The sequence below is a fragment of the Bos indicus genome, chromosome 29 (genome assembly GCF_029378745.1).
Source record: "Bos indicus isolate NIAB-ARS_2022 breed Sahiwal x Tharparkar chromosome 29, NIAB-ARS_B.indTharparkar_mat_pri_1.0, whole genome shotgun sequence".
Lineage (NCBI taxonomy): Eukaryota > Metazoa > Chordata > Mammalia > Artiodactyla > Bovidae > Bos > Bos indicus.
This window is the reverse complement of record NC_091788.1, coordinates 39,188,333-39,208,755: the sequence shown is the minus strand read 5'-3', so window position 1 is coordinate 39,208,755 and position 20,423 is coordinate 39,188,333. Positions and strand designations below refer to the sequence as shown.

The 20,423-nt window shown below is 41.1% G+C and overlaps 1 long non-coding RNA gene across 1 annotated transcript in view; it reads right to left on the bottom strand.

Annotated features, from left to right (window-relative positions):
* LOC139180669 (uncharacterized) overlaps positions 1-14,894 on the bottom strand; it is a 34,294-nt gene extending 19,400 nt beyond the window's left edge. Inside the window, exon 1 of the long non-coding RNA XR_011564923.1 lies at positions 14,815-14,894. This is a non-coding gene — a long non-coding RNA (uncharacterized lncRNA). The remainder of the gene's footprint in view (positions 1-14,814) is intronic.
* Between the last annotated feature and the right edge of the window lie 5,529 nt (positions 14,895-20,423).

Below are 20,423 nucleotides of genomic sequence, written 5' to 3'. Positions count from 1 at the left end.
GCAGGGGTTAGAGGTTGACTTCCTTTCAGATTGACTGGTTTGATCTCTTTGTTGTATAAGGGACTCTCAAGAATCTTCTCAAGCACCACAGTTCAAAAGCTCAATTTTTTGCCATTCCCCCTTTCTTATTGTCCAGATTGCATATCTGTACCTGGTTACTGGAAAAACCATAGTTTTGACACTACAGACCTCTGTAGCAAAGTGAGTCTCTTCTTTTTAATACACTGTGCAGGTTTTTCATAGCCTTTCTTCCTTCCAAGCAGCAAGTGTCTTTTAATTTTGTGGCTGCAGTCAAGGTCCCTAGTGGTTTTGGGGCCCAAGAAAATAAGATCTGCCACTGTTTTCACTTTTCCCTCATCGTAAGCCATGAAGTGGTGTGACAGGATGCCATGAATGTTGAGTATATTTTTGTGAATAGTTTTTTAATCTTGTGTTTTAAGCCAGTTTTTGCATCTCCTCTCCTCATCAAGAAGCTCTTTAGTTCTTTCTTGCTTTCTGCTATTAGGGCAGTGTTGTCTTCATATCTGTGGATGTTGATATTTCTCCCAGCAATCTTTATTCCATCTTGGGAATTATGCAGCCCAGCATATCAAATGATGTATTCTATATAGAAGTTAAATAACCAGAGTGAGAATATACACATTGTCACAGTGCTTTCCCACTTTTAAATCTTTCAGTTGTTCTGTGTCTTATTCCAACTGCTGCTTTTTGAGCTACATACAGGCTTTTCAGGAGACAGGTAAGGTGATCTGGTACTCCCATTTCCTTAAGAATTTCCACAGTTTGTTGTGGTCTACACAGTGAAAGGCTTTAGCATAATCAGTGAAGCATATGGAAATATTTTCTGGGATTCCCTTTCTCTATGATCCACTGGATGTTGGCAATTTGATCTCTTGTTCCTCAAACCAGTATGTACATCTGGAATTTTTCAGTTCATGTATTGTTGAAGCTTAGATTGAAGGATTTTGAACACTACCTTGCTAGCAAGTGAGATAAGAGCAATTGCATGATAGTTTGAACATTCTTTGGAATTGCATTTCTTTTGGATTGGAATGAAAACTGACCTTTTCCAGCACTGTGGCCACTGCTGAATATTCCAAATTTGCTGACATATTGAATGCAGCACTTTTACAGTCTCATCTTTAGGTTGTTTTAAACAGCTCAGCTGGAATTCCATCACCTCTCCTAACATTGTTTGTAGTGATGCTTCCTAAGGCCCACTTGACTTCATATTCCAGTATATATGGATTTACATGAGTGATGAGTGCTTTACCCAAGCATCATCACTATCCCAGTCATTATGACGGTTTTCATACAGTTCTTCTGTGCATTCTTGCTACCTCTTCTTAATCTCATCTGCTTCTGTGACTTTTCTGTCCTTTATTGTGCCCACCTTTTTATGAAGTGTTCCTCTGGTAGCTCCAGTATTCCTGAAGCAATCTATACTCTTTACAATTCTATTATTTTCCTCTAACTCTTGCAGTGTTCACTTATTAAAACTTTCTTATCTTTCCTTGCTATTCTCCAGAACTCTGCATTCCATTGTGCATATCTTTCCTTTTCTCCTTTGCCTTTCACTTCTCTTATTTTCTCAGCTGTTTTAAGGCCTCCTCAGGCAACCCCCTTTTTTCTCACATTTATTTTTCTTGGGAATGGTTTTGGTGACCACCTCCCATACAGTGTTACAAACCTCCATCCATAGTTCTTCAGGCTACCAGACCTAATCCCTTGAATCTATTTTTCTACTCCACTATAAATTCATAAGGGATTTGATTTAGGTCATAGCTTATTGGACTAGTGGTTTTCCTCAATTACTTCAATTTAAGTCTGAATACTGCTTGTTTCTGCCTAAGTTTGGTGCCAGATCACCACCCAGCACTCCCAGTGGGTGTGGAGCAAAAACACACAATTTGAAGACTGTTACCCTGGTTTTGTGCTTGGCTTTTCACGTGCTTAGCTGTGTGACTTTGATCAAGTCCCTTAATCTCAGTTTTCTCATCTGGAAATTGGGCACCATGATGATAGTTCCACCTTATAGATTGCATGTGTGCCTGCTGAGAACAAGTGGCCCTGAGAGGGCTTTCTGGGTTCCTGAGTCTGGAACAAATATGAATTATTCTGCCACCTGGGGAGAAGGAAATCTTCCGTTTGGAGGTTATGGCTGCCATTTCCAAGGTTAAATACTGATTCAAGCCAAATGACATCTATCTCTGAAACATGACACAGAACTCTGAATGAGACAATGCTTCTGTTTCCTGGGCTCCCAAAAGAGCTAAAGATTACTGGCTCAGCTTACTCCCTTCCTCATCCTTACCAGTCAGCCTTTCCTTGTCAACTACTTTTAGCCTGAAATCACACTGCAAGGAAAGTTGTAAGGCTTTTGGTCTCTTTTCTGTTTCCGACATCTCCAGCATGACAACAAGTAGCTGAGATGACTTCTTGTATAACAACAACTATGCAACCTGTACAGTCCAAACTCAGCCTGCTAAATGAAACTTTCCCCATTTGGCCCTTCATGTTTAAATTACCTGCAGTTGCCTTAGAAACCTTACTGTGCTTGCTGTTTAACAACCAAACATGTGTGGACTTGATCTAGTTTTCTTTCCCAAGCATGATTTGAACCATGCAATGAAGTAACCATACATTTAGTCATCTAACTACTCACAGGAATTGACAAAGGCACACCATCCATCGTCCATTTCTAGCTTGATCCAAAATGACATTGAAGTGATCTGCTGAAATAATGTGATACATTGGCATGTACACGCCAGAAGGGGGCACTTTTTCTGGATTCGTTTTCCACCTAGTGCAGAATGTCTACCACAAGCCTTGCCCTCCAGCAGCTGTTCACCTGGTTTTTGCAGACTCAGCCCACCCCCAATCCCTTTCAAATACCTCAGTAAAATCTAGAGAACAAACTCAGTCAAAGCTCTCTCCTGCAGAAAACAGTTTTGTTTTTTTTAGAAAACAATGTTTGGTAACATATTCAAAATATTTTGCTCCTTGCCTTGGATTCAAGGATCTGCACCAGAGGAGGGGAAGCCTCCCCTCCCACCCAAGTCTTTCTCCACTTCAACCAGGACCAGAGCCCTCAGGGGACTCTGTGTCCTTATTGGTATTGTTCAGCTGCTAAGTCATGTCTGACTCTTTGTGATTACATGTTCGGCAACAAAGCAGGCTTCCCTGTCTTTCACTAATTTGTGGAGTTTCTTCAAAGTCATGTCCTTTGAGTTTGTGATGCCATCTCACAATCTCATTCTTTTATTCCCTCTCCTTCTGCTCACAATCTTTCCCAGCATGAGGGTCTCTTCCAATGAGCTGGGTTTTCACATCAGATGGCCTAAGTGTTGGAGCTTCATCTTCAGCATCAGTCCTTCCATTGAATATTGCTCTACCACTTCCAAAACAAAACTCATGTTTCCAAACACCTAATAATATTGAGCATTGATAAAGTTTAGTAGAACAGGGATCTCGTCCTCTGGGAAATCCCAGCACTGCCACCCTGCCTTTCTCTTACCATTCTCTCCACCTGGCATAGAATTGGTTCCCTACAGTTTCTCCAGCTTGAAACTGCTTGCCGACCGATCATTGTCAGCTGTCCAGGGATAGTTCCTTCCTCCTTCCTTAATGACTTCTGCCTGCTCCCTGATTGTCCTGTGTACATCAGTTCAGTTCACTCTCTCAGTCATATCCAACTCTTTGCTATATCATGGGGTGCAGCACACCAGGCTTCCCTGTCCATCACTAGCTCCCAGAGCTTGCTCAAACCCATGTTCATCAAGTTGGTGATGCCATCAAACAATTTGGTCTTCTTTCTTCCCCTTTGCCTCCTGCCTTTAATCTTTACCAGCATCGGGGTCTTTTATAGTGAGTCAGTTCTACCCATCAATTGGCCAAAGTACTGGAGGTTCAGCCTCAGCATCGGTCCTTCCCATGAATATTCAGGACTGATTTCCTTTAGGATGGACTGGTTGGATCTCCATTGCAGTCCAAGCGACTCTCAAGAATCTTGTCCAACACCACAGTTCAAAAGCATCAATTCTTTGGTGCTCAGCTTTCTTTATGGTCCAACTCTCATATCCTCTCACGACTTCTGGAAAAACCATGGCTTTGACTATACAGACTTTTGATGGTAAAGCAATGTCTCTACTTTTTAGTATGCTGTCAAGATTTTTCATAGCTTTTCTTCCAAGTAGCAAGCGTCATTTTTTCCCCAGTTGCCGTCACTATCTGCAGTGACTTTGGAGCCCAGGAAAACAAAGTCTGTCACTGTTTTCATTGTTTCTCCATGTATTTGCCATGAAATAATGAGACTGGATGCAGTGATCTTCGTTTTTTGATCTGTACATACCTCATCAAGACCATCCCCAAGAAAATGAAATGCAAAAATGCAAAATGGTTGTCTGAGGATGCCTTAGAACTAACTTAGAAAAGAACAGAAGCAAAGGCAAATGGTAAAAGAAAGACATACCCATCTGAATGCAGAGTTCCAAAGAATAGCAAGAAGAGATTTTTAAAAAGCCTTCCTACCTGATCAGTGCAAAGAAATAGAAGAAAACAATAGATTGGGAAAGACCAGAGATCTACTCAAGAAAATTAGAGGTAGGGAAAGATCATTTCATGCAAAAATGGGCCAAATAAAAGACAGAAATGGTGTGGACCTAAAAGAAGCAGAATATATTAAGAAGAGGTTGAAAGAATATATAGAAGAACTATACAAAAAAGATATTAATGACCCAGATAACCATGATGGTGTTTCACTTAGAGCTGCTGCTGCTGCTAAGTCACTTCAGTCATGTCTGACTCTGTGCGACCCCATAGATGGCAGCCCAGTAGGCTCCCCTATCCCTGGGATTCTCCAGGCAAGAACACTGCAGTGGGTTGCCATTTCCTTCTCCAATGCATGAAAGTGAAAATTTAAAGTGAAGTCACTCACTCATGTCCAACCCTCAGCGAGCCCATGGACTGCAATCTTCCAGGCTCCTCCATCAATGGAATTTTCTAGGTAAGAGTACTGGAGTGGGGTGCCATTGGCTTCTCCACACTTAGAGCTAGACATCCTGAAATGTGAAGTCCAGACAGCCTTAAGAAGCATAACTACATGCAAAACTAGTGGGGGTGATGGAATTGCCGTTGAGCTATTTCAAATCCTAAAAGATGAAGCTGTTAAAGTGATGCACTAAATATGCTAGCAAATTTGGATAACTCAGCAGTGGCCACAGAAATGGAAAGGTCATTTTCTTAAAAAAAAAAAAAAAAAGGAAAGGTCATTTTCATTGCAATCCCAAAGAGAGTCAATTTCAAAGAATATTCAACTACCACAAAGTTGCACTCATCTCACATGGTACCAAAGTAATTTCTCCAAGCAAGTCTTCAAAAGTACATGAACTGTGAAATTCCGTATGTTCCAGCTGCATTTAGAAAAGGCAGAGGGACCACAGATCAAATTGCCATCACCTGTTGGATCTTTGAAAAAGCAAGAGAATTCCAAAAATATACCTACTTCTGCTTTATTGACCATGCAAAAGCCTTTGACTGTGTGGATCACAACAAACTGTGGAAAACTTACAGAGATGGGAATACCAGACCATCTTACCTGCCTTCTGAGAAATCTGTATGCAGGTCAAGAAGCAACAGTTAGAACTGAACTTGGAGCAGCATATTGGCTCCAAATCAGGAAAGGAGTACGTAAAGGCTGTGTATTGTCACCCTGCTTATTTAAATTATATGCTGATTAAGTTATGCAAAATGCCCAACTGGCTGAAGCACAAGCTGGAATCACAGTTGCTGGGAGAAATATCAATAATCACAGATATGCAGAAGACACGTGTCAGAACGTGAAGAGAAACTAAAGAGCCTCTTGATGAAAGTGAAAGAGGAGAGTGAAACATTTGGCTTAAACTCCACATTCAGAAAATGAAGATCATGGCATTTCGTCCCATCACTTCATGGCAAATAGATGGGGGAACAATAGAAACAGTGAGAGACTTTACTTTGGGAGGCTCCAAAATCACTGCAGATGATGACTGCAGCCATGAAATTAAAACTTGCTTGCTTATTTGAAGAAAAGCTATGACAAACCTAGCAGCATTTTTAAAAGCAGAGGTATTACTTTGCAGAAAAAGTTCAGTATAATCAAAGCTATGATGTTTCCAATTGTCATGCATGGATGTGAGAGTTGGACCATCAAGAATGGTGAGCGATGAAGAACTGATGGTTTTGAACTGTGGTGTTGGACAAGACTCTTGAGAGTCCCTTGGACTACAAGGAGATCCAACAAGTCAATGCTAAAGGAAATCAATCTTGACTATTCATTGGACAGACCGATGCTAAAACTGAAGCTCCAATACTTTGGCCAACTGATGTGAAGAACTTACTCATTAGAAAAGACCTTATTACTGGGAAAGATTGAAGGCAGGAGGAGAAGAGGATGATAGAGGATCAGAAGACTGGATGGCATCACTGACTTGATAAACATGAATTTGAGCAAGCTCCAGGAGTTGGTGAAGGACAGGGAAGCCTGGCGTGCTGTAGTCCATGGGGTTGAAAACAGTCAGACATGACTGAACGACTGAACTGAACTGAACATACCCCATAGCAAATGCTAGTTGTAATTGTCATGTTTCTCCCTCAAACCAGGGCTCCCCAAGGCCCCAACACATATCCCTAGTCAAGTCTGCACCCATGCACAGTGCCTAGAATCCACAAGGCATTCAGTGAGTTCTGATTGCAGGGGGACCTCCATTTTTGTAGACATAGAGAAGCAAAGGACACATTTATCCTCCTGTCCCAAAAAACTTGAAAGTAGAAGAGATAAAAGAAAGATCTTTTTTTTTACATCAAAAGTCAGGCAGCAGAGTATGGATTCCTGAAGCAGGGAACAAGCAAGGTGAGCTGTACAATTGCCCCAACTCTAGAAACAGTTTCCAACACATACATGGAAGGGGTATCTAGGCAGAGACAAACGGTCTCCTCAAGAAGAGAGATTTGAGACTCTAGATAGTTAGGGTTCACAGGAGAGAGCTACACACAGAGAACTCTGGGAGTGTGCAGGTGATACCCCTTCAGTTTTCAGCAGAGAGTTGATAATACTGGTCAGTATTACAGAGAACAATCCTTGAGTCTCAAATTGAGCCAAGTCTAATGGTGTCCCCACCCACCAGCATGGAAATTACTCATAATTCCCATGACATCAGTATGGGCCTGAAGACAATATTGCCTTACTAGTGGGGGATAGTATACTTGGGCTAATTGCTGGTCTTTTATCAGTTAAACAAAAAACTGAACAACAAGCCTTCAAAAAATAAACTGTTTCCAAGATATTAACAGTGTTTGCAAACAGTGCCAGGAATAATTTATAAAAATTAAAAAATATCCAGCATCCAAAAGGTAAAATTTACCATATCCAATTTAAAATTTCCATATGAATTGTGAAAATATTTATCCTAGTTCAATCATAATATTGTAAAGAAATTATCCTCTAATTAAGATACATACATAAATTTAAAACAAAAAACATTTCTGATGTATAAAGAAGCAAGAAAATATCCATAATGAGGGAAAAATCAATTAGTAAAAACACAGTTAAAATATACATTACATCATTAGCAGGGAAGGACATTAAAATGCTTACTACATCAATAATCCTTGTATTCATGAAGCTGAAGAAAACTGAGTATGTTAAATACAGACATGGAAAATAGGAATGGAAAGACTGTGGGAAAAAATTAATTGTGCATCACAGAAATTTGAAACTTTAAGAATACTAAAATATATGTAAATGGAATCCCACAGGAAGTGAAAGAAGGAGACTAGAGAACAGAACTTCATAATTATTGGCTGAAAAATTACCAGATATGAGGAAAGCTTTAAACCCATTAACACAGAAGCTCAATTAATTCAAGGACAAGAAATATGACAGCTATTCAAAGGTGCATGGTAATTCATTGTTTAAAACCATCAACCAAGGAAATGTAACCAGAAGGAAAAAGAGACACAGTAGAACAAAAAAATAGGAAAGATAGCAGATTAGGCATATGAAACAATGTTAGCCAGAGTACATTGGCACCACATCTTAAAATGCTGAGAGAAATATAATTGACTCAGAATTCTATACCCAAGAAAAATACATATTAAAAACAAGATGAAATACTTTCTCAGACTTAGAACAACTATGAGACTGCATCACCACCAACAGACCACTGTAACAAGAAATGTTTTTTAAAAGGCCTCAAATGTGAGATCTCCATAATTCTAGCCATCTTAGTCCTTCAGAAGACCTTGATAAAGACAAACAAATACTAAAGTAGAAATAGTCATTATGTTTCTACCCACTTCTAGAAAGTGTTGCTAACTCCTCAGTACTGGATCTTGCAATGCTGGTGGACTAGATGGAGAAGTGATGTGAACAGAAATAAGGAAGGTGAGACAGGTAGGTCAGAGTGTGAGGTAATAAAGACAATGTATTTAGAAGCTGAAGAATTGAGAGAAATTCGGGACCTGGGTTGGAAAAGCAGTTTTCAAAAAAAATTGGGTCATGTGGCATTTGTAATCCTCACTTCAGTCCTTAGAAGATCTCTACTGACCGACCAGTCTGCCTCTTTTATCTTGAGCACAGTTCAGGTCCATCTAGCTGTTTCTTATTACTGTTCCTTCCTCCTGGCTCCCACACTGTGCCCAACCATTCAACCTAATCCATTCAGAAAAGGTTTGTTCTTTAAGGCAGACCCTGAAGGCTACCTACAAAATGATCTATTATCTGCTTCTCTTTCAAAACTGAAAATAGTTTGCATATAGCCATGAGCCCAGTAGCTACAGGACTGCATTTTCTGCCCATCCATGCTCTTAGTCATGACAGGTAACTTAGAGATGCAAGCAGATCAGTATGAGGGATTTCTTGGAAGCCTGCTTTCAAGGAGCTGATTTAGCTGAGAGATGGGACTCTTCCCTTCCCCACCTACTTCCTAACTGTTGTCTGGATTTTAGTTTTGATGGCTGGAACTCCTGCAGTTGTATTAGACAATCGTGTAACCTTGGAAATGGATAGCACCCAAGCTCTGGCTGGCCCACCTCCAGCTTTGTTCCAGTGGGAGAGAAAAATCAAGTTTATCTTTCTAAAGTTATAGTTGTTTTAGTTTTTTGCAATGTGCATCCAAACTTAATCCTGATACTATTCTGTGTTTAATACGATACAGCCTTATTATTTTGTTGGGTTTAGTGAATATATTTATATTTTACATTTCTCTAATTTTTATTTTATAAATTGATTCATCAACCATTATACCTAAATTGTATAAATGCAAAATTATTATTTTAACCATGCTTTCTTTTAGATTTTGCATTTTTATAATTTCTTTTTTTATTTTTTATTTATTTTATTATTTTTTTTTAAATCTTACTTTATTTTACTTTACAATACTGTATTGGTTTTGCCATACAACAACATGAATCTGCCACGGGTGTACATGTGTTCCCAATCCTGAAACCCCCCTCCCACCTCCCTCCCCATACCATCTCTCTGGGTCATCCCAGTGCACCAGCCCCAAGCATCCTGAATCCTGCATCGAATCTAGACTGGCAATTCATTTCTTATATGATATTATACATGTTTCAATGCCATTCTCTCAAATCATCCCACCCTCTCCTTCTCCAACAGAGTCCAAAAGACTGTTCTATACATCTGTGTCTCTTTTGCTGTCCCACAATAATAGTGGGAGACTTTAATACCCCACTCACACCTATGGATAGATCAATTAAACAGAAAATTAACAAAGAAACATAAACTTTAAATGATACAATAGACCAGTTAGACCTAATTGATATCTACAGGACGTTTCACCCCAAGACAATGAATTTCACCTTTTTCTCAAGGGCACACGGAACCTTCTCCAGGATAGATCACATCCTGGGCCATAAATCTAGCCTTGGTAAATTCAAAAAAATTTAAATCATTCCAAGCATCTTTTCTGACCATAATGCAGTAAGATTAGATCTCATTTTTATACTTTCTTATCTTCTTTCCTTTCTTGTTTTCTCCATATTTGTACAGCCTGGGCCATCTCTTCTCATAACCTCATCTATATCCATATCTGCAGGCCAAAACATACCAAGAGCTGTGTGGGGAGAACCAAAGAAGAATGAATTACAGGGACATGAATGAAGATTGGTGGCCCTTGCTACTCATCATGAATGTTCTTCAGTAGGATCACGTCCCCCTACCCTTCTGTGTGCCCACCACCCCCAGGTTTGCCATGACCATGGAAGATTCTTTAGCCAGTGGAATTTTAGTAGAGGTGATATGTTAGTTCCAAATGGAAGTATTATTTTCTGTCCCACTAGCTGGAGTGCACATGTAATAAGAGGAGCCTGGAACAGCCATGTTAGACCAGAGGTAAGTAGCACAGGTAGAAGACGTGACAAGAAAGAAGTGGGCCCCCATCTCTATGGAGAGACCTGCACTAAGATTATATGAAAGATAATTGAAATTGTATTGTATTTAAGACAATGTTATTTAGGGTTTGATTGCAGTCATTGTTGAACCTGTAACCTAACACTCAGAATAACTGATCTTTGTGTTAGCATTTTCTTGACATTAGGGTCTGAATGAGACAATATCTACTAACGTATACTTAGAAGTGAGTCAAGTGACAGCCCTGCCCTCTGGAAGCTGCAGTCTAGTGTGGGATTCAGAAACTGAAGCAAGAACAAAGCCACATGGCAGGACAGCTTCAAGATCTTGTAGGAACCCTTGGGAGGGGAACCTCAATCAGTCCTGATCTCAGGAGGTTGCTTGAAGCAGGGACAATCCTCTATGTTTCTCCTCATAAATAGGCCATGGTACCAAGTTTCATGTAAAAGTGATTTATTTCAAATTCCTTCCAGAGTATTTTCCCTTTTGATCCAGTGCTTAAGATATGTGTTTGAGTCCTGGTTTGGGAAGATTGTAAATGCCCCAGGGCAACTAAGCCGGTGGGCCACAACTACTGAGCCTGAGTGCCTAGAGCCTGTGATTTACATCAAGAGAAGCACAGGATTGAAAAGACAGTGCACTGCAATTACAGAGTAGCCCCTGCTCGCTGATAATAGAGAAGTCCTGAGCAGCAATGAAAACTTAGTGAAGCGAAAATGTTTTTAAAAAAATTCCTCCGATTAAAATAAATAAATATATATTAAAATATTCTCCCAGAGAAACCAGTGAGGTCTCAGGGGAAGCAGGACATGAAAAAGGATGGAACCAGTCTGGGTCTGATATCATGCAAGTCATCGAGAGGGAAGCTACAGCCTGTTTTCATAGGGAAATTGGGATGTAAGTTTTGCCTCAAACGTGCCCCAACGCAGGCTGCTGCTGCTGCTGCTGAGTCACTTCAGTCGTGTCCGACTCTGTGCGACCCCATAGACGGCAGCCCATCAGGCTCCCCCGTCCCTGGGATTCTCCAGGCAAGAACACTGCAGCGGGTTGCCATTTCCTTCTCTAATGCATGAAAGTGAAAAGTCAAAGTGAAGTTGCTCAGTCATGTCTGACTTTTAGCGACCCCATGGACTGCAGCCTACCAGGCTCCTCCATCCACAGGATTTTATAGGCAAGAGTACTGGAGTGGGGTGCCATTGCCTTCTCTGCAATGCAGGCTAGGGAGCTGGGATTTCACTCTCCCACTAGCGCCTCCCTCTCATCCTTCAACTAACACCCAGCTGGTGTCTCCAAGCCCTCGTATTAGATCCTCCAAAGACAAATCAAAGGTGACACTAGAAGTAAAAGACAGCAAAGCTCAGGAAAATGTAACCTCAGAAAATGTCTAGATTTCTGCACCCGTTCTGCCATATCCAGCATCATATCTGAAATCCTGAGAGTCTAAGGAACTCCACTGGTCTCTACATGTAAGCATTAAAAAAAAAAAAAAAAAAAAATCAACTTTTAATCTATATAGGAGTATAGTTTATTTACAGAATTATATTAATGTTAATTGTATGATAAATTAATTCCCTTATACATAGACATGTATCCATTTTTTCCTAGATTCTTTTCCCATGCAGGATATTACAGACTATTGAGCAGAATTCTTGTGCTGTACAGTATGTCTTTGTTGATTATCTGTTAAATAAAGTAGTATACATATATTAATCTCAAACTCTCAATTTATCCCTCTTCCACCTTTCCACAATGGTAACTATAATTACTGTTTTGATGGACGGGGTGTCTAGGCACTTGTTGGATCAGGGTCTGTTTTTGTGAGAGTGCAGTGGCCAGGTAAAGCAAGCCTGAGAGAGATTCATTTGAGATAATGCTAAAAGTTGTGAAGGACCTGGCCATGCAAAATCCTGGGAGAAAAACATTCTAGATGTGGGAAGTAGCCCCTGCTAAGGACCAAGGTAACCAAGCTTAATGAATGGCTACCCTTCCACTGTCAACCTTTATTCCATGCTTGGAACTTGGCCTACAGGTCAACCACCATGAACTCATCCCATGCTTCAGTTGTGAGTTAGCAGAAATGAGGCATTTCAGCCTTCCCAAGAAGGGAGAATCTGGTTCTATCACGAGGCTGAATATGCTTTGGCCTCAGTGACGTGTCCACAAACTGGTTATCACCAGGAGCATCAGGTGCCAGGGGCACCACCAATGCCTCTGACTATCTCCATGTATTTGTTCTTAGGAGTAGAAATGCCAAGGAAATGATAGAGCAAAGAAACAAGTAATGACTCTTGTTTCATCTTGCCCTGTGTGAATCACAGCGCAAGGCCCTTTGACCACACTACTCTCTGCCGAAAAACTCTTTCCTCTTTTGTTTCCTCAAAAGTGGCTTGTGAATTACATCAGCCCCTGACTGTGAAGCCTGGTGGATGGAACTCAACTCACAATCATCTGGGACCCAGAGATGTCCAGCCTTGTCCTGAGTTTGTGTCCTTTTTCTCCAACCAGATTCATAAACCAAAGTCCCTACAAAATATAAGGGTGATTGTAATTCTTTCGAGGCTTTTGAATCTCCAAGGTCTATTTGGAGCATCAAAGAGGGAACACATTCCCCTGCATCCAGGCTAGTCTCAGACCTTAGCCTCCCTCAGCCAGGGGTTCCCTGAGGAAACATAAGACATTTATCTAAGATGCCCAAAGGCTGAGAAGAGAATCCTTCTCACTCTTAATGCAGATTTATGTTATCCAGTCACCCAAAGGTCTGTGTTGTCTGAATGAGGAGTGGGAGCTCTGGGGATTCTGAGTTGCGAGTGAGTCAGTCACCACATCAGGACTGCCTCCTGGGGTCACTACAGCTGGGGCTCCCCCACTGTGCCTGGAATCCAAAAGAAACTGCCCTGAATATTGCTTTCCTGCTGCTACATGGAGGCAGGTCTGCTGATAAAATGGGAACCAGAGTTGAGGGGCAATGGGAAAGGAACTTCCACTTTGGTGCCTGCAGATATCTGAGAGGTGCCCATCAGTGGATGCAATGGAGTTTTCTCTCATTTTTCCCTTTCTGGAAGTCTCCTGGCCTGAGAACCAGAGTTACTGGGTTGCAAGTATTCACTAACTTACCTGCAGCTTTAGAGTCAGTCATACCACCCAGGGTTCAGTTTCCCATCTCTTGGATGACAAAGACTGGACTTGCTCCAGAATACTTGTTTCAGACTGAAGCCCAGTGTCAATCAGTGGACAAGAGGCTCAGAGGTGCGTGTTGCTGAGGATGCTGAGGTTGCCTATGGTGGGCAGGGGGCTGTAACTATCTGGTGATGTTCATGGGTCCTGGGATCAGAACTGAGAGTGGTAGACCACTTGGCACACAGCTGCTGTGACACTGAGGACCTTAGAGACCTTGCCCCCACAAAATTACCATCATTTGGATTCTGTGGGATGAGTTCAGGTACTTAAAAGTCAGATGTTACCCATGGGGAAGTTTGTAGATTCCTCAGCAGAAACCCAAATTAGGCTGATGAATCATCTCTGCTAAAAAACTCAGAGAACTATATATGCCAGGACTCTTAGACAAATTTTGTAGTATTTTAAATACCATTAAAGTAGGTCATCTTTTGGATGACCTGCCATTTGCTCTCTGGCTTGGGATGATACCCACAGTTAGAGTGGAATCAACGGGCTCTGGGGGATGTGGTCCCTCTCCCTGTGACTCAGTAGGAGTGAGTGCAGCTCTCTCCCCTCCATATCTGGTGCAGGAATTTCAGCAGGAAGGACATGACCTCTAAGTTTAACAAGAAGACTTAGGTAGGTATGGCCCTCAGGTAGGTGCTATTCTTTTCCCAGTGCTTCTTCCTTCCCTCCTGGGTCCTGTGAAAGCTGCCCACCTCCTGGTTATTGGGTTCTGAATTCCTCCTCCCTTCTCTTGCAAATATCCATGCAGTCCCACTTGTGGCTTCCTCTCTACCCAGACCCAATCCCTCACATGCAGATGGCACTAAAGAAGGGAAAACCAAAATGGGTCTGCCCAGTTCATTCTTTCTAAAAATGTCTGCATTCCTTCTGCTTCCAGACCCTGTCCTGAATCATTAACATCTCCATCTAGATGACTCAGCTTAGCAGGGTAATGTAATGCAGATGGTGGGGGATGGTAAAGTTGTCAGGTGTGTGGGACAGTGTTCAGATGACAAGAGATGAGTTGGAGTAAGGAACATGTTGTCCTCCAAACACTCATTCATTGGGGACCTGCCTGAATCTGCTATCTTGGGCTCCTTAGGGTATCTCTAAGACAGAAATTTAAAAAAAGACTTTCTCTAAACTTCTTACTACAAAACGGTTTCAAACATAACAAATATAATAAAGAAGAGTATCATAAACCTTATATTTTATCATTTGGCATCAGTAACTACAAAACTAACCTCTTAGATGAGACTGTGCAACATCAAGGTGATGGCCAATTGATATCCCAGTGAAGACATCCTTGACTTGAATCAGTCTTTCTCTTCTTGCTATCTTCTCACATGTGGTGGTTGAAGAGAACAAGAAGAAGGAGAATAAGAGAGAAAAATAGGGAGAGGCTAACCCCATCATGAGGGACCACCATCAAAACCCCATGTCAACCTGGATACCTCCCAAAGGCCCTACTTCCTAATACCATCACATTGGGAGTCAAGGGTGGACACAATTCAATCCACAGCAGCTATGCAGATCTGTTTTTAAACCAAGACAGACACTCATTTCATTCTCTCTTTTACTTCTTATTCATTTTTCCTGAAGTATTTTAGGGACAAGATGAATAATTCACAAAATGTACATAATGAGTATTTGGGGTAAACTAATAGGATATTTAAAAAATGCTGTTTGTTCCCAAAAAATTAACATTTAATATGCAGTCCATTTGCAAATTTTCCTGATTCTCAAAAAGCAGATGTCTTTTCACAGTTTATTGAAAGAATGTACTCATATGTTGCACTTGGTTGTTCTCGTTTAAGATGAAACAACTGTTCCTCTCACAATTTTAATGCCATTCATTTGTTCAGAAACTGGGAGGAAGCAGGGTGGTTTATCTTATAGAATGTCCCACTATTGGGTTTAGAGCAGGAGTTCACAATACCAGCACAGTGGGTCAGGACCAGTACCAGTCCTTGGTCTATTAGGAACCAGACCTGCACAGCAGGAGGTGAGCTGCAGGGCAGTGAGTGAGGCTTCATCTATATTATAGCTGCTCCCCATCACTCTCTCATCACCCCCAGAAGAGACAGTCTAGCTTGTTTTCCTGGAACTGTTTGTAGTTACATAACCTATGCTTAATAAACAAAAATAGCTTAAATATTTATGATTATTTTCCTTTCTCAGTGCTCAGAATGGTGAGTTGGTGCCCTAGCAATCTATCACAGTGACAAATTGGATGTTGCCTGTTAATATTTGACACATTTGGCCAGATTAAAATTGAATATTAAAAAAACTAAGATCATGGGATTCAGCCCCATCCTTCATGGCATTAGAAGGAGAAAGGGTGGAAGCAGTGACAGCTTTCTTCATCTTAGCCTCTAAAACCACTGTGGATGGTGACTGCAGCCATGAAATCAGAAGGCATTTGCTTCCTGGCAGGAAAGTTATGAGAAACATAAACAGTGTGTTGAGAAGCAGAAACATCATTCTGCCCAACAAACTGGTAGATGTTTGGCTTTTCATTTGGGGACCTAAACTTTCTGTCCATTCCGCATTGGTCTTTGAAGTCCCTTAGCTTTCTGTTCCTTCACGATTCCCAAGATTACTTTGTGCATTTCTATACCCAGTCCTGAAATCAGCCATCTCTTTAAGATCGTCTGATGAGAAATGTATTTAGAAGCTAGATGTTAGACCTCAGAATAGTCCCTGTTATCAAGTTGTCATTCCTTTTAGGCTTTACAGTGGTCAGAGGAGGAAGTACACATTTTCCTTAAAAATTAAAATAAAAAGGAATATAATTACTTGGTACAAAATTACACTTTCAGTTCAATATGTAAGACAGGAGGGTTTGAATTAAACTTATATATGTTATGTATGAACCTCTTTTTATAGCCACTGAAAGGCTTACTTCAGAACATTAATTTTAATTGTTGTCTTGCTTTTACCTGTTAACATACATACGATTCTGTCACAATAATAGAAACAATATAAGGAACAATAAGTTGTTGAATTATTGCTTGCCACAGCTGCAATGGTGGTGCAGATGCATGGCAGCTGCAACAGGAGCACAGACACATGGCAGAGAGGAACTACCCCACGTCCACATCAGGGGCAGCAGCCGAGAGGAGCTACCCTACTTCCAAGGTAAGGAGCAGCAGCTGTACTTTGCTGGAGCAGCCGTGAAGAGATACCCTACGTCCAACGTAAGAGAAACCCAAGTAAGACTGTAGGCACTGAGAGAGGGCATCAGAGGGCAGACAGACTGAAACCACAATCACAGACAACCAGCCAATCTATCACATGGACCACAGCCTTGTCTAACTCAATGGAACTAAGCCATATCATGTAGGCCCACCCAAGAAGGACAGGTCATGTTGGAGAGATCTTACAGAATTTGATCCACTGGAGAAGGGAATGGCAAACTGCTTCAGTATTCTTGCCTTGAGAACCCCATGAACCGTATGATAAGGCAAAAAGATATGACAATGAAAGATGAACTGCCCAGGTAGGTAGGCACCCAATATGCTACTGGAGATCAGTGGAGAAATAACTCCAGAAAGAATGAAAGGATGGAGCCAAAGCAAAGACAACACCCAGTTGTGTATGGGACTGGTGATAGAAGCAAGATAAGATGCTGTAGAGAGCAGTATTGCATAGGAACCTGGATTGTTAGGTCCATGAATCAAGGCAAATTGGAAGTGGTCAAACAGGAGATGACAAGAGTGAACATAGACATTCTAGGAATCAGCGAACTAAAATGGACTGGAATGGGTGAATTTAACTCAGATGACCATAATATTTACTTCTGTGTGCAGGAATCCCTTAGAAGAAATGGAGTAGACATCATAGTCAACAAAAGAGTCTGAAATGCAGTACTTGGATGCAATCTCAAAAATGAGAGTATGATCTCTATTCGTTTCCAAGGCAAACCATTCAATATCACGGTAATCCAAGTCTATTCCATGATCAGTAATACTGAAGAAGCTGAAGTTGAACAGTTCTATGAAGACCTACAAGACCTTCTAGACAACACCCCAAAAACGTGTCATTTTCATTATAGGGGACTGGAATGCAAAAGTAGGAGTCAAGAAACACCAGGAGTACACACAAATTTGGACTTGGGGTACAGAATGAAGCAGGGTAATGGCTAATAGTTCTGCCAAGAGAACGCACTGGTCATAGCAAACACCCTCTTCCAACAACACAAGAGAAGACTCTACACATGGACATCACCAGATGATCTACACCAAAATCAGATTGATTATATTCTTTTCAGCCAAAGATGGAGAAGTTCTATACAGTCAGCAAAAACAAGACTGGGAGCTGACAATGGATCGGATCATGAAATCCTTATTGCCTAATTCAGACTGAAATTGAAGAAAGTAGAGGAAAGCACTAGACCATTCAGGTATGACCTAAATCAAATCTCTTAGGACTACACAGTGGAAGTGAGACATAGATTTAAGAGACTAGATCTAATAGACAGAGTGCCTGATGAACTATGGACAGAGGTTCATGACATTGTACAGGAGACAGGAATCAAGAACATTCCCAAGAAAAAGAAATTCCAAAAAGGAAAATGGCTGTCTGAGGAGGCCTTACAAAGAGCTGTGAAAAGAAGGGAAGCAAAAAGCAAAGGAGAAAAGCAAAGATATACCGATTTGAATGCAGAGTTCCCACGAATAGCAAGGAGAGATAAGAAAGCCTTTCTCAGCAATCAATGCAAAGAAATAGAGGGAAACAACAGAACGGGAAAGACTACAGATCTCTTCCGGAAAAATAGAGATACGAAGGGAATATTCCATGCAAAGATGAGCTCAATAAAGGACAAAAATGGTATGGACCTAACAGAAGCAGAAGATATTAAGAAGAGGTGGCAAGAATACACAGAGGAACTGTACAAAAAGGATCTTCACGACCCAGATAATCACGATGGTGTGATCACTGACCTAGAACTAGACATCCTGGAGTATGAAGTCAAATGGGCCTTAGGAAGCATCACTACGAACAAAGCTACTGGAGGTGATGGAATTCCAGTTGAGTTATTTCAAATCCTGAAAGATGCTGCTGTGAAAGTGCTATACTCAATATGGCAGAAAATTTCAAAAACTCAGCAGTGCCCACAGGACTGGAAAAGGTCAGTTTTCATTCCAATTCCAAAGAAAGGCAGTGCCAAAAAATGCTCAAACTACAGCACAATTGCACTCATCTCACACACTAGTAAAGTAATGCTTAAAATTCCTCAAGCCAGGCTTCAGCAATAAGTGAACCATGAACTTCTATATGATTAAGCTGGTTTTAGAAAAGACAGAGGAACCATAGATCGTATTGCCAACATCTAGAGCATTATCAAAAAAGCAAGAAATTCCAGAAAAACACCTCCTTCTCCTTTACTGACTGTGCCAAAGCCTTTGATTGTGTGGATCACAATAAAATGTGGAAATTTCTTAAAGAGATGGGAGTACCAGACCACCTAACTTGCCTCTTGAGAAACGTGTACGCGGATCAGCAAGCAACTGTTAGAACCGGACATGAAACAGCAGACTGGTTCCAAATAGGAAAGGAGAACGTCAAGGGTGTATATTGTCACCCTGCTTATTTAACTTATATGTAGAGTACATCATGAAGACTCTGGGCTGGAGGAAGCACAGGCTGGAATCAAGATTGCCAGGAGAAATATCCATAGCCTCAGATATGCAGATGACACCACTCTATTGCAGAAAATTAAGAAGAATAACGAACCTCTTGATAAAGGTTAAAGAGGAGAGTGAAAAAGTTGGCTTAAAGCTCAAAATTCAGAAAACTAAGATCATGGCATCTGGTCCCATCACTTCATGCCCAGTAGATGGGTAAATAGTGATGACAGTGGTTGATTTCATCTTTCTGGGTATCAAAATCACCACAGATGGTGATTGCAGCCATGGAATTAAAAGACGCTTACATCTTGAAAGGAAAGTTGACACCAATCTAGACAGCATATTGAAAAGCAGAGACTTTACTATGTCAACAAAGGTCCATGTAGTCAAGGCTATGGTTTTTCCAGTGGTCATGGATGGATGTGAGAATTGGACTATAAAGAAAGCTGAACCCCAAAGAATTGATGCTTTTGAACTGTGGTGTTGGAGAAGACTCTTGATTGTCCCTTGGACTACAAGGAGATCCAACCTGTCCATCCTAAAGGAAATCAGTCCTGAATGTTCACTGGAAAGACTGATGCTGAAGCTGAAACTCCAATGCTTTGGCCACCTGTTGCAAAGAGCTGACTCATTTGAAAAGACCCTGATGTTGGGAAAGATGGAGGACAAGAGGAGAAGGGGATGACAGAGGATGAGATGGTTGGATGGCATCACCAACTCAATGGACCTGAGAATGTGTGGACTTTGGGAATTGGTGATGGACAAGGAGGCCTTGTGTGCTGCCGTTCAAGGGCTCACAAATAGTCGGACATGACTGAGCAACTGAACTGAACTGAAATTGTTGAATATAGTTTCAGATTTCTTTCCTTTTTTTCTTTTTTTAAATTTAAATTTATTTATTTTAATTGGAGGCTAACTACTTTACAATATTGTATTGGTTTTGCCATACATCAACAAGAACCTGCCATCGGTGTACATGTGTTCCCCATCCTGAATCCCCCTCCCACCTCCCTCCCTGTACCATCCCTCTGGGTCATCCCAGTGCACCAGCTCCAAGCATTCTGTATCCTGCATCAAACCTGGACTGGTGATTAGTTTCTTATATGATATTATACATGTTTCAATGCCATTCTCCCAAATCATCCCACCCTTGCCCTCTCCCTCAGAGTCCAAAAGACCATTCTATATATCTGTGTCTCTTTTGCTGTCTCACATACAGG